The 14,246-nt window shown below is 43.5% G+C and overlaps 1 protein-coding gene across 46 annotated transcripts in view; it reads right to left on the reverse strand.

Annotated features, from left to right (window-relative positions):
• Sorbs1 (sorbin and SH3 domain containing 1) overlaps nucleotides 1-14,246 on the reverse strand; it is a 229,085-nt gene that overhangs the window by 152,657 nt on the left and 62,182 nt on the right. The gene's annotated exons all lie outside the window — the stretch shown is intronic.

The following is a 14,246-nucleotide window of genomic DNA, read 5'->3' on the forward strand; positions in this document are numbered from 1 at the left end:
ACTTAGCAACGGTTGCCGATACTTATCCTGCCCAAAGATAAACCAGGACAGACCCGGAAAGGGAAGGGGAAGCAGTGAGGTAAGGGCTGCTACAAAGCTGGCACCATGCAGAGGAAAAGCTCTTAGCATTGTCAGGACACTGTTTCCCTCCCCAGGAGAAAAATCAGACTCCACAACACTCTCAACAGTTGCTGGAGCCAGGCACTAAGCAGAGACAGAAAGCTGCCATCTTCATACACAGACACACTTGCAAACCGTCATGGCACGGTACACTGGGAACAACAGGAGGGGAATTTGAGTCCTTGCTCTGCCTGGAACAAGCTGCGAGTGAAGGTCTCTGCAAACTATACAGTGAACGAGCTACGGGGCTAGAGAGACGGCTCAGCAGTTAAGAGCTTGTACTGCTTTTGAAAAGGGCCCGGGGTTCGATTCTCGGCAGCCATGCCCAGCTCCAGTCATTTGCCCTCCAAGGAGACTTGCATTCCCAGGAACAGTCTCACACACAGAGAGGCACACAAACGCACATAATTAAGAGAAAGAATGAGTTAGATTTGCTAATCTCATAGTTTCCTTGTAGCTTTAACATTCAGGTTACTAACCAATGCTGCAGCGAAACAAACGTCCCCCCTGCGAACACAGACCAAACCCTGTATGCTACGCTCTGCTAGGCATAAGCACAGCCTTACGCGCAAGGACATTGACAACCTACAAGTACAAGAGGCTGGAGCAAGCCTGGACAATGCACACGAGTGTGTACAGGGTGAAGGTTGGTAGCAAAGAACAGAGCAAGACATTAATTGTCAACAGTTTCCCGGGAATGAGGCGTAAGCCGAGACTTGAGCAGGAGTTAAGTAGGCCAAAGGGAAGAAGAAAGGGGACCCAGAATAGCTCATCTGGGAAGGTATCCGGCTAAAGAAAGGCAAAAGGCATGTCCAAAAGGACTCAAGACGGCTAACGTGACACGCCTGATGAGAGGAGACCTGAGAGATAAAGGGCCTCACGTGCCATGCTGGAATGAGCTATAGTCCAGCTATTCAGCCTTACCTCTCCTGCTGTTCACCTCAACAACTCCCTAGACAGCCACCTCTCCAAATCAGGAGCAGTTCTCACCCCAGATCTACTTACACCAACAGCACAGCAAATACCTAGCTCCTGCCCCAGACCTGGACTTTCAAGGTTCCCAGGCCTCCGTTGACTTCCTGAATAGCCACACACTGCACCTGCTGGCGTGGCAGCTTTCTCTCTGGCTCTCAGAAGGCCTGCTTTCAGCTCTAATGCAGCTCCTGGTGCCTACCTCCTGTCAGCTGTTCCAAAACTTTCACACTCAGAAGGCAGTCCCCGCTCCCTCTGTTCGAGGGAATGGCTGGCCAGCAAAAAATCTCACGGGTATGCTCTTGCTCTGCCCACCAGGCCCATGTTTCTTCCTAAATGGCCCGGAAAAAGCCGTGGTGTCTCTGTTTATAAGTAGTGAAAAAAGTAGAGATGGCTATTGGAAAACAGAAATAATGCAGATTCAGTGGTTCTTGTCAAGGTAGAAGGATCAGGAGTCAAGGGACAATCCTTGGCTACACAATATGCTGAGGACCAGCCTTAGGTACTAAGGACTCTGACTCAAAAAAAATAAAAACAGAGCTAACCAAATAAAAAATAAAAGCAGAAACATAAGTCACCAAATGCTGCTTCCCACACATTTAACTAGGCTCTGAGACCAGCACACTTAAGTGTCATACAAATACTTCTTGCTAATTTAATAAATGTTGATTCAATAAATCAATACTTTTGATGTTAAGAAGACATCTACAGAGTTCAAACACACGTAGCATCATTGGGTAGTGAACCCAGAATGGAGCCTACAATTCTGCCAGGCAGATCCTTTCTAAAACACAACGCCAAGCAACGCCTCTGGAAGGTGTGGTTTCTATCTATCCTCTCACTTGGGCCATTTCACTAACCCAAGCAGCTCTGAGTCATTGTAGTGTCTATTACTTTGAAAATTATTTTCTAAAATTAACACAACATATCTAGCATAAAACAATACACACTATATAGTAAATCTGATATATTTTACATGTAATATACTATTGAGCTTTGTGTAATACAGTGTGTCCATGTGGAGGTCAGGCAACCTCAGCTGCATACTTTGTTTTGTTTTGTTTTGTTTTGTTTTGTTTAATAGTTTCTCCTTCTAGAATTTGTTATGTGGACTACTAGGCTACATGAAACCTTAGCGAGCCACCAGCATCTGCTGTTCCAAGGGTTACAAGCCTATGAACAGCTTGGGGATAGAGCTTGCATTCTTTTTTTCAATTGAAAAAAATACTTTTCATATAATATATTTTGATCATGTTTTCCTTCTCCCAGATCTTCACACCTCCCTACTGACCCAACTTTTATGGTTTTTTTTTCCTCTTTCAAAACAATAACAAAAACAAAAAAAACAAGAAGCGTGCACGACAGATGGACAGACAGACAGACAGACACAGACACACAACATATAGACACACACATACTCAAAGAAGCAAAAGTTCGACAAAACAAAAAAATGTCAAAACAAAGCAAAATGAGATAAAATAAAATGTCCACAAAAATACTACTGAATTCATTTTGTGTTAGCCAACTATTCCTGGGCATGGGGCCTCCCCAGAAGTGTGGTTGATAACCCAGTGAGACTGCTCTGGAGAAAACTGATCTTTGCCAGCGGTTATCAGTTTTAGACAGCTTCCTGGTTCCGTGTGGGACTCCATCTCTTCTTGCTCCTCTCAGTTATGGGATCCCATCTGCTTGAACCTGTGCGGTTCGTGTGCTGGGTCACCAGTCTCTGTGAGTTCATATGTGCATTAGTTATGTCGTATATGGAAGACATCACTTCCCTACAGTCATCCACCCCCTCTTCCACATACACCCCTGATAAAAAACAACCCATCTAGGCCTGAGGGCTCCAAAGTCTCTCACTCTCCAATTGTCAGTCTCTGTGTAAATTCTCATTTACTCTGACGTGGGCTGAGCAAGGCACAGGCCTATGGTATATCAGTATGTCAGTATTTAGCATAACAATAATATATACACTGTATATTATATAGACTATAATAGTAGTAGTAGGTTGCTCCTAGGCCCATGACCTATTTAGTCTTTCTATAACAGTGTCAGGTTTGGGTTCCATTTCCTGGAGTGAGCCTTAAGTCCAACCAAAAAATGGCTGGTTATTTCCGTACTATCTGTGCCACTATCCCATCAGTGTATCTTGCAGGCCAGTCGCTGTTGTGGGTCACAGGGCATGTCACTGGGTGATACTGATAATTACCTTTCGCCTCCAATATCATGCAGGATTACCATGGACATTAGTCAGGAGGAGTAAAGCTTCTAGTGAGGCAATGGGTCAATTTTTCTATAAAACTCACATTCTCACGTTTATAAGATAAACACTTTAGTGACTGAGCTACCACCCAGGCCACACTGTGTTTTTATATAGGGGTGTGTTTGTGTGTGTGTTTACGTTAGCTCATGATTGATAACACAGGCCCACTATGCAATATTCTCTCTCTCTCTCTCTCTCTTTTTTTTTTTTTTTTTTTTTTTTTTTTTTTTTTTTTTTTTGGTTTTTCGAGACAGGGTTTCTCTGTGTAGCCTTGGCCATCCTGGACTTAAGTAGCCCATATTCACTATCCTGTGTTGAGCACGTTTTATTACATTTCAGTGTGCTCTGCTAACGCTTCTTTGCCATTCTTTTTCATTCTGCTCAACACTTTTGTCGTACCACAGGCAAGAGACAGTATACAACTGATTTTGAACCTGTCTCAGAGAAATAGAAGATCATCCTACAGTTCAGAACTAGGTGGTCGGGGCTGGAGAGATGGCTTAGTGGTTAAAAGCACTGACTGCTCTCCCAGAGGACCTGAGTTCAAATCCCAGCACCCACATGGCAGCTCACAACTGTCTGTAACTTCACAATCTGATACCCTCACTCAGACACACATGCAGGCAAAACACCAATGCACATAAAATAAAAATAAATAAATTAAAAAAAAAAAAAAAGAACTAGGTGGTCTACGTCTCATGAGAAGCACGAACATAGGTGAGGAGCATGTAGCACTGTACATCTGTTCATAATGCCGGAGAGCTAAACACCCCTCTGCCGGGCCCACTCCTGCACCATCTGCCACAGCACTTCCTCCCTGGGGTGCTATTAAAAGGCTGCATCATGAGCTGTCGCACGGGAACTCACTACTTAGTTTGTCCTTGTGAGTACTACAGGTAGCCATGCAGAACAAATGAGGAATTAGGGGCCTTCCACCATGACTCTGCTCTTTCAAACGAGCAGGGGCCATCAGACAGCTGGAGCCTCAGGTTTCCCACACTTTATCCCCACCCCTAAGTGGGGGCTCCATTCAAGCTAACAGACATCTTGAACTATACGAGTCTCACTTTTCTATCAGGAGTAGAGGACATATGTACAAGGGAAGGCTAGTGGTCCCAGGGAAGGGGGAAGTCAGGGCCTCACATCTAGCCAAGGTAAGGGCTCCGGTCTCTCTATGCCCTGCCCAGCACAAGACTGTGGTGAGCTCTAAACCCCAGAACTAGGAGCTAGAAATGGAAAGGACTGAGATTTCTTTTATCTTGGCTACTATTTCATGTCCAGAGGTTTGTAAAGGCCACTAGGGAGAAAAGGGGCACAGAAGGAACAAAAACTCTTGACCAGGACCACTTGTAAAAGGTGAGTGGTCTGGGGCTGGAGAGATGGCTCAGAGGTTAAGAGCACTGGCTGTTCTTCCAGAGGTCCTAAGTTCAATTCCCAGCAACCACATGGTGGCTCACAACCACCCATAATGACATCTGGTATACAGGTGTACATGAGGCAAAACAGTATACACATAATAAATAAATATTAAAAAAAAAAAAAAGGTGAGTGGTCTGCACTGTCTACTGACACTGTGGAAAGTAAAAGGTTGCCAAATACCAGACAGCCCTGTGTCTTGCTAAAATGTCAGCAGTGTTGTGATGTCTACACAGCATGCACGTGTGAGGCCCTGAGTTCAATCCCTGGCATTGAAATAGCTAACAGATAACAGATAGACAGACGACAGACAGACAGACTACAAAATTAAAATGTTGGCAGCAGCAACAGGTACCGAACACAGTTGGATAAATGGTATAAGCTCTAATGTTCTTTAGCAGTAGAATAACTAGTTAACAGGTACTTGAATATTTCAGAGCACTGAGTACAGAAGACTGTAAATGCTCCCAATGCAGAGAGACATGAATACCTGGAAGGCCAGACAAGCCAATCAACTCCATCCTGATTATCACACGTGTCACTCTTAACCCCATAAACACAAACAAGGACATTTCAAATAGAAATAACCTACAACTTTAAAAAGATGGTAACTTCTATTGTTCTGTCTTATGTTTTTCTGTATATTATAAAAAGAGGAGGAAAAACCCTTAAGACATGATCAGCCTTTTCAAGTTCAGCAGTTTATTATATATAAAAAAAGCTAAAAATACTTAAGAGCAAACAATATAATTAGAAAATTTGTACAAATAGTTCTAACATGGTAACTATATGAACAAATTAAATTATACAGAGTTCATTGGGTTTCAAAACTAATATAATGACTTCATATTTGTAAAGAATACTAAAAATGATTACATTGTTACTTTTTTTCCTTCCCTTTTGTTAGATCTCTTTAAAGAAAAAAAAAGATACAATTTGTCCAACTATTCCAACTGTTTTGTCCATATTGTTTTAAACTGAATTTCCCAATTTTAAAAGCAAGAAAGACAAAATGTTTTGTTGACCCTAAAGATCCTTGATTTTTCACAATAGTATTTGAGACAAAACATTAAGTGAGAGGTTACAAAGGCCAAGCCGGAGTGATCAGAACAGGTCGCCCTAAAGACATACAAGGACAGCAACAAACACTGATGCCCACGGAAGGATTCCACCCAGCACTGTTGATAGATAGCCTTGTCTTTCCAACGCAACTAAAAATCAAATCATGTGAAAGAAAATTTCTGACTATTAACATTCTGGCCTCCATTTCAGAAACCTTTAAAATCCTGCTGCTTGTGGACATCCAGCTTGCAACTGCCATGGAGGGCAACATGCTATAAAGATGACAGCCTCAGGGAACAACAGTGTCTACAGAGCCATGGCTTTTGTTGTCTGGGCTCTCCGTTTAATGTAAAATTTATGCATTAAAAAAAAAAAAAAAAAAAAAAGAGCTTTTCTCTTGGCCAGAGAAGGGACTGAAGAGGGAATAAATGAGCCTAGAAGAAAAACAAAATTGGCTGTCAGAAAATAAAAACAGCAATGGTGTCTCTGCAAACAGCAACTTACATAAGAGAGCATTTCCGGCTTTGAGTCCCTATTGGGACAGTTCTGGAAGCTCCAAATCGCACTGAAACTAGGCTGCCTTGAGCACAGCTCTATCTAATCAGAAAGCAATCTTGGAGTGGGTGCCTGCCACTCAGAGCCATCCAGAAGTGGCCATATTTAGAACTGTGTGTGACTAAGCCTAAATGAGCAGGGAGTGTCACTTCCTGGAAATGTACAAGGGTTCTATATGCAGATCCTATGCATGCATACACAGCTTAAAGGTGCTCTTCACCCCTCCCCCAAAGGTCCAAGAACCAATACCTAAGCAATCACAGCAGTGGAAGTCGGATGAGGTTAATTCAACAAGCATAAAAGTACATTAAAAAAAAAAAAAATCACACCTCTGCCAAACTACTTATTTAACCAAGCTATCGTGAGTAAAGCAGAGATGCTGCCTTTGAGGAAAACATTGAATGAGGCATCTCTGTTGACAAGGAGACCACAGGATGAGGACACTACTGTGCTGCCAGCCTCAGAAGGTACTTAATCTAAATCAGTCCCCAGAACATTCAAGATAGCTTTGTCCTATGATGGGCAGTAATCACTGGACATAATATCAATCCCCTTGCTCTAGAGACAGCTTCAAGTACAACCTAATGTTTATGTCCCCAAACCAGGAAAGAAAAAGAAAATCAAGAAACACTTTCTTTTATCTGTAGTTGCAATAGTCACTAGATAGAATAGGAGAAAATATCTTGTTTCCACACATGGCCAGCAAATGTGATGTAATTTCCTGCTTGTTTAAAACGTGTAAAATCAAATGTGTACATCTCTTGGAAAAACATCAATATCTAAGAATGTCGATGCTGCACAAACTGAGTTTTAGCCAGAAAATAGATTTATCAATCTCTGGGATCAGAATGAAGTTGCAGCCCCAAGGAACACTTCTAGACAACGAAGCTGCAGAAAACACCCAACAGCAGGAAGGTAGTCAGCACCATGGGCCCCAGACACCGAGTCCTACCTCCACTCTCTCACATATCTCTTATGTCTTTGCATCAACTATGCAAACTAAATTTGGAGTGAACATTTTCCTCTGATAAGAGAGAGTCTGTGTGTGTGTGTGTGTGTGTGTTATGCACATCTGTGTACAGATCTGTGCATGTGAAGGCCAAAGGACACTGCCCAGTGTCATCCTCTATTGTCCTCCACCTCTTGAGAGAGGATCTCTCCCTGAACTCAAGTATTTTCTACTGATAGGGGAGGGAGGGAGGGAAGGAGAGGAAGGGGGAAGGGGATGGAGGGAAGGAGGGAGAGGGAAGGGAGGGAGGGAGCTCTCTCCACATGTGTATGCAGGTGCATGCACATACGGGTACATGGAGACCAGAGGACAGTATCAAGTACCATCTTCCATCACTCTCCACTTTATTCTTTGGAGATGGGATCTCTCCCTGAAACTGAAACTTGTGGGTTTTTTTTTCCAGCTAATCTGGTAGCCATCAAGCCCCAGTGATCACGTTGTCTCTGATCTCAACAGTGTAGTTTCATGTACATGTGAGAAATATGCCCAACTTGTTATGTGGGTTCTGGGATGTGTCATGCAGCAAGTGCTCTTAACCATCTGAGCCCTCTCTCCAGCCCTGATAGAAAGTTTGGGTTGTGCTTTAATTTATCAACTACAATGGGTTCCAGATCTCAAGGTCTGTTCTACAGTGCGAGTAAGATTTCACTCTCCACGTGATGCTCTTGCAGAGGACCTAGATTCAGTTCCCAGCACGCACATAGTAACTCACAACCGTCTGTTAACTCCAGTTCCAGGGGATCTGATGCCTTCTTCTGACTCCCACAGGCACCAGGCATGCACACAGTGCACAGACATGCATGCAGGAAAAGCACTCACACATATAAAATAAGACAAGGAAATATATTTTTTTATTACGATTTTGCTTTAAAGGGTACGGTGAAGTTCAGTTGAAATGGCCTTATCTATGAGCCAGATCATGGCAACTAAACCATACCTGAAACCCTCATTTGCCGAAAGCAGTTAAAGAAGATGTTCACTAGGAATATCCTTCTAGCTTTCCAGAGATCAGGAATAGAAATTGGCCCGAATGACATACCCCATATATACAAAACTTTGAAACTCAAGTCATGAACCCTTGCAATGGATCAGTAATAAACTTGAAGACCTAAAAAAAAAAAAATACAACAGGTGCTGTGAATAAGAAACGACAAACTGAGCAAGAACAGCTACAGACCAAGAGAGAAAAGAACTTCAACTCTCTTAGACAATTAAAATAAAAAAGGAAGCTACTGCGGTCCTGTGTGAAGGTAGTTAAGTGCCGTGACAAGCCTGAGGCACCAAGGAGAACACAGTGAAAGGCTAACTTCTCTTTCCACACCACTGCCCTCCCCACCAGAATGAGCATCCTGACTGAAATGGTCTTCAAAGGATGAAGCTCTCAGCCTCTTTTTTGATTCCCCCACCCGCCAGAATTTAAGAAGGAAGTCACTTTAAAATAGATTCTTAGATTATTACTTTGTATTACATATGCTGTATACATGGAGGCATGTGTGTGGAGGTCCGAGGAAACCTCCTTCCACCTTGGAGCGGGTTCCAGAGATCAGGCTTTCAGGCCTGCATAGCCAGTGCTTCCACCAGCTGAGCCATCTTATCAACCAGTGACTTCTGTCTTAAAGGCTCTATGACTCCTAATCTCCAGGGACATGGAAAAGCCCCATTCTTTTGGAGTTCCCAGGGTCACTTACTAAAGAACAAAACAGAACAGAAATCCTCCCTAACAACTGCCAGTCAACTGAACTGGTTACGTGTTTATTAGGTTTCTATTCTGCAAGATCAGAAGACATGAAAAGCAGGGTTGATGCCCGCACCATGAAAGCCACTCCGCTTTAGAAGCCTTTGCTGGCCATAACCACTGTCAAAGGCAGCATGCTGCATAGTCCACACATATTCCACAGAGACCAGGTATTCTAGAAGCTCACTGAATAGTTCCCCTAAAAACCTGGCCTCTTCAAGCTCATGCCCAAACAAGTCAGGTGCCTGGGATTGAACCAGCCGGTTGTGGAATGCTGCCTATCACCCTGCCCCTCAAAGGCTTTCTGTGCAGGCATCTTTTCCACACAGGCTGAGTAGGCCAGGTGGAGTGGCCTGCCCGCACCAGGAGCCTTGGGGTTAAGGAGGAGGCTCTCTCCTGAAGGCAGCGGGAAGAGGCAAACAGGCTTTAAAACACGTAATGGTAGGAAGGAGAGAAGGAAGGTCCATGAAGCTGGAGCAAGGCGAAAGAGACATCCAGGTAGCATGAAGTGGGTAAACTAAAGAGACCTGTGAGATTGAAGAAGAACAGTGGGTGATTCACAGGAAATGGTGAATGAAACCAGCCCAGAGCAGCAGCTGCCTCTCACACATGAATCTCAGGGATAAGATGAAAATGTATGAGATTCAAAACTGGTTCTTTCCCATGAGTCCTCGGTGCTTAAGGGATATGGATGGCGAGTAAGCTCCACATATGTGCACTGCAGATATATTTATTCTGCTTTTTATGCTAGAACATTCTGTTTGTTATTTTGAGGGTGCCCTACATGTTACTGTGGTCCTATGCTACCTTCTACCCTTCTTCATTGGATTCTTAAAATGATTTATTTTTAATCATGTGTATAGGTACGTGTCTGTGTGTGGACATGTACATGTGTGGGGTGCATTAAGAGGTCAGAGGTGTCAAATTCCTCCAGCACTAGACTTACATGCAAGTTTTAAACTCCTAATGTAAATTCTGGGAAGCGACCTCTGGTCCTCTGCAAGAACACTATGTTTTCTTACTGCTGAGCCACCTCTCCAACACCTTTTCATAGAATTTTATCACATATCTCTGTGAAAATTAACTGATTTTCAGACATGCTTTACACACAGTGGGCCTTCTTGGATAACATAATCACGAGATGAAAGAAATCTGAAGGGCAGGAGCAGTAAATTAAAGTCAGCCACAAACAGCTTGCCTAAGCCCCAGTCCATATGAAAAACAATGCAGTTTACAGGTTATTGGCAAGGGACACTGCTCTTTCTGCTTGCCAGCCAAAGGCACAGTCATGTGCCAAGTACACAAATGCACCTTGTAAATAAATTCTCTCAGCAAGCCAGATTTTAAATTGTGCGAATCTAAAATGGATTTTCTTGATTTGGAGAAATCGGTGTTTTAACTTTTTTTTTTTTTTTGTACAAGGTGAAGCTTTGTTACAATTGTCAGATCTTCATATCATTTGTACAGTTCATAGGAAAGTGGAATCAAACCATATGCTCTTGCACGTGTCTTTAGTTTACTTTTTTTTTTTAATTTCATGATAGCTGGACACAGTGCCACACACCTGTAATCCCAACACTCAGGGAAGCAGAAGCAGGTGGACCTTTGAGAGTTCAAGTCTAGCCTGGTCTACAAATCAAGCCCAGGACAGCAAAGGTTATACGGAAGACCCCTGTCTCAAAAAAAAAAAAAAATTCATTCTATGTATGCAGTATATGTATGCACAAGCATGCCACAGTGTAAGCCGACAGAGGACAACTTGAGGGAGTTAGGTGTCTCCTTCCACCATGTGAGTCCTGAGACTCGATCTCCACTTGTCAAGCTTTGTGACAAGGGCCTTTACGTTCTGAGCCAGAAAATCCACCCTTTGTCTTTTTCTCTGTCAAAATCCTACACATCTTCTCTCTCTCTCCCTGAATGACCATATCTAGTGTTAGCTTTAAATACCATCTGGTGAGCCTCAGATACCATTTCTAGTTCAGATAATTTTATATCTCTATTGAGAATGCTGAATGGGCATCTCAAAATTAATGTGGCTCAAACAAATCTTTTTCCGAGGGTCATAGAGTCCAGAGTGGCCTAGAACCCACTACACAGCTGAGGTTGACCTTGAACGTTTGCCTCGCCTCCTGAATGCTGGGATTAAGTTTATGTGGTGTTGGGAATGAGACCCAGAGTTTTTGTGCATGTCAGAGAAGTGATCTATCAACAGAGCTACATCTCCAGCCCTAAAACTAAACCTCTAGGGTCCTTCTTTGTTCCCCCACCTCAATAAATGGTGGCATCATTTACCCAGCCAAAACTCTTAGCCTAGCTTGGACTCTCCCCTTCGCTCGTGTCCCACACTGAACTGCAGACTACCGGCAAAGCATAACTGACCCTGACCACTTACCATCACTCTGGTCCAGGCCACACCTCTACTCGTTGCCCGGCAACTGACAAGGTCTCAAAAGTTACCAAGCATCCTCTTGCCTTCTTGCCCTCATTTCTACCTTCCATTCAGGGTCCCAAGGAATGGTTTTCCAGTACAGACCCACACCAACTATCATATTCGAACTTCTCCAGGGCAATCCAGTCACTCGGAGTAAAACCCCAACTCTTTATCACGGCCTACACAGTCTGGCTCCGGCCCACGCTATCCTCGCGTTTCATACCCATCCCTCCCCAAACCACCTCCAGCCCAAGTCCAAACCGGCCAACTTCCTGTTCCTCCACCAAGCAAACACAGCCTGCATCAAAGCTTTTGCCTTTCCCTTGCCATTCACTCTAAACATTCCTCCCCAAATCCCTTTACTCCATCCAGGTCTCTGTAGAAAATCAGTCACCCTCTCTCTCCTTCCGCCCTTTCCTCGTTCTCTCCCCAATCCTCTCACTTGGTCTTTTTTTTTTTTTTTTTTTTTTAATAGCACTTATTATTCCCTGAAATCCCATTTTCCACATGGCTTATCTGTTCGCTCCACTCACAACCGCATACACAGTAAGTTCCCATCAGGTCCGAGGGTTGTAAGGAGTGGAGGTTCCACAGCAAGCGAGATAGCAGAACCCTCAGAGCTCATGTTTGTATCTGGCATCATTGCTCAAGCCTAAGCTGCTGAGAGGAGCAGACACACAGCACACCTCATGAACAGCAAATCCCCGGTGTCCAGAGCAATGCCTTGGCATGGAGAGGGGATACACATGTCTGCTGACTGGATTCAGTGCTCATCTGCTTCCCTGAAGTCTCCACTCTAAAGTCCTCTTTCTACCTGATGAGATTCAAGGGACCCAGAGTGCCCAGCATGTCCCCTGAGAACAGTCTATAAAACCAGCCTCTGTGGGTGAGTTGGGTCCCTAGGCCTGACTATCCCGACTGATTGTCCTTTCTTCCAACCACAGCACCAGGCGAGCTCCTCCAGCGCCTGTGTCATTAGGAGTTGTCTCACTGGGTCACTAGGGTGTCCCATCCATGCGATGGGAGATGACCGGGCAGTAACACTAAGCAGGTCAGTTCTCCTCTACAAAGTGGCCAGAATCAAATGTATGGGTCACACAGCCTCCTTTGGCTCCTGTGGTCCGTGTCTTCTGAGGACACCTTCAGCAGGCACTAGCTATCACTTGTGCAACCATTCCTATGGGAGCACTGCACACAAGGTCGCGATGGGCTTGTGCTTTCACTTCTTTCAGCTGCTGTGGAGGCAGGACAGTTGCCTGCTGCGATGAACAAGTTTCTCCCTAGGAACATTCATCGAGTACAAAATGATCTGATCGCAAATAAACATGAAGGTAATTTTGAAATTCAATCCATTCATCTTAAATTTAAAAATAAATAAATAAACCACACACAGAGCTACACAATGGAAAAATTAGTTGTCTCCAACTGAGTCTCATTGGGGATACAAACCATACTCGGAGGCAGGCCCTACGCCCAGCAGTAGATGGCCAACACAAAGTGAATTCAATGGTATTTTTGGAAGTTTTTTGTCACATGATGCTTTGTCTGACATTTTTTTTTACACCATATAGGTCTTTTGCTTATATGGTTTCCAACTTTGTATCTTTATAAGACATCTGTGTGTGCATGAATGTGTGTACATTTCTGTCTGTATGAGTTTCTTGTGCTTTTTCTTTGGCTCTTTAATTTTTTTGTTTGTTCCTATTCTGGTTTGATTTTTCTGTTGATTTTATCTTATTTTATTATTTTTTAGATGCTTGGCTGTTTTTTGATGAGAGGACGGGTATGGATTTGGGTGAGTGGGGAGGGCCTGTGAGGAGTTGGGGGAAACTATAATCAGAATGTTTTATATGAAAAAAAATTTTTCAATTAAAAAATAAAACAAAAGAACAATTTAAAAAAGGAAAAATAGAACTAAGCTGATAGTAACAGACTTAAAAAGAAAAAGATGAAAATATCTTAAAGAACTGCACCAAAGGTCTCAGAAAAAAGTATTTAAAACCCATGTTTTCAACCTGTCTATATGAAAGAACAAAAATCCATTTATCCTCATGTTAATGTGTTAGTTAATTCAGAGCCTTAACTCTCAGGATTAGCAGGTAAAGACAGACATGAGCATCACAAAGCAAGGCAGGAAGACTACATCCAGCCCTGGGTTGCCAAGACCTGGGTGTAGCAGCTGGTTCTTCAAGCTATTTCTGGGAAGCTTGAAAAGGTTACTTAATTAAAGCAACAAAGTGTGTGAGAGAAAAGTGAGCTTCAGGGTATCTCAGAGCCCCACAGTACCACACTGTATCTGCCCAACACCTCACTCTCCTTAAAGTATTTTCACATACGTTATCTCCTTCAGTCTTCAAAGAAAGCAACCATGCAGTGCAAACAAGACAGGATATGTTCTGCTGTTTGGAACCCCAGAAACCACACCATTATTCTAGATCCCACATTAAAGTGGCAGAACCTAGAGATGCCTAAACTCAGCTGTGGCTGTCTGAATGAGAATCCCCCATAGGCTCAGGTGTTTTAACACTTGGTCCCCAGTTGGTGGCGCTGTGTGAACAGGTTTAAGAACTGGGACTTTGCTACAGGAAGTATGTCGATGTGGGCAGGCTTTGAAGTTTCAAAGCCACATGCCATTCCCAGTTCACTCTCTGTTTCCTGCTACTTGTGGTTGGTGGTGGGAGTC

Source organism: Acomys russatus, chromosome 5, assembly GCF_903995435.1.
Source record: "Acomys russatus chromosome 5, mAcoRus1.1, whole genome shotgun sequence".
Lineage (NCBI taxonomy): Eukaryota > Metazoa > Chordata > Mammalia > Rodentia > Muridae > Acomys > Acomys russatus.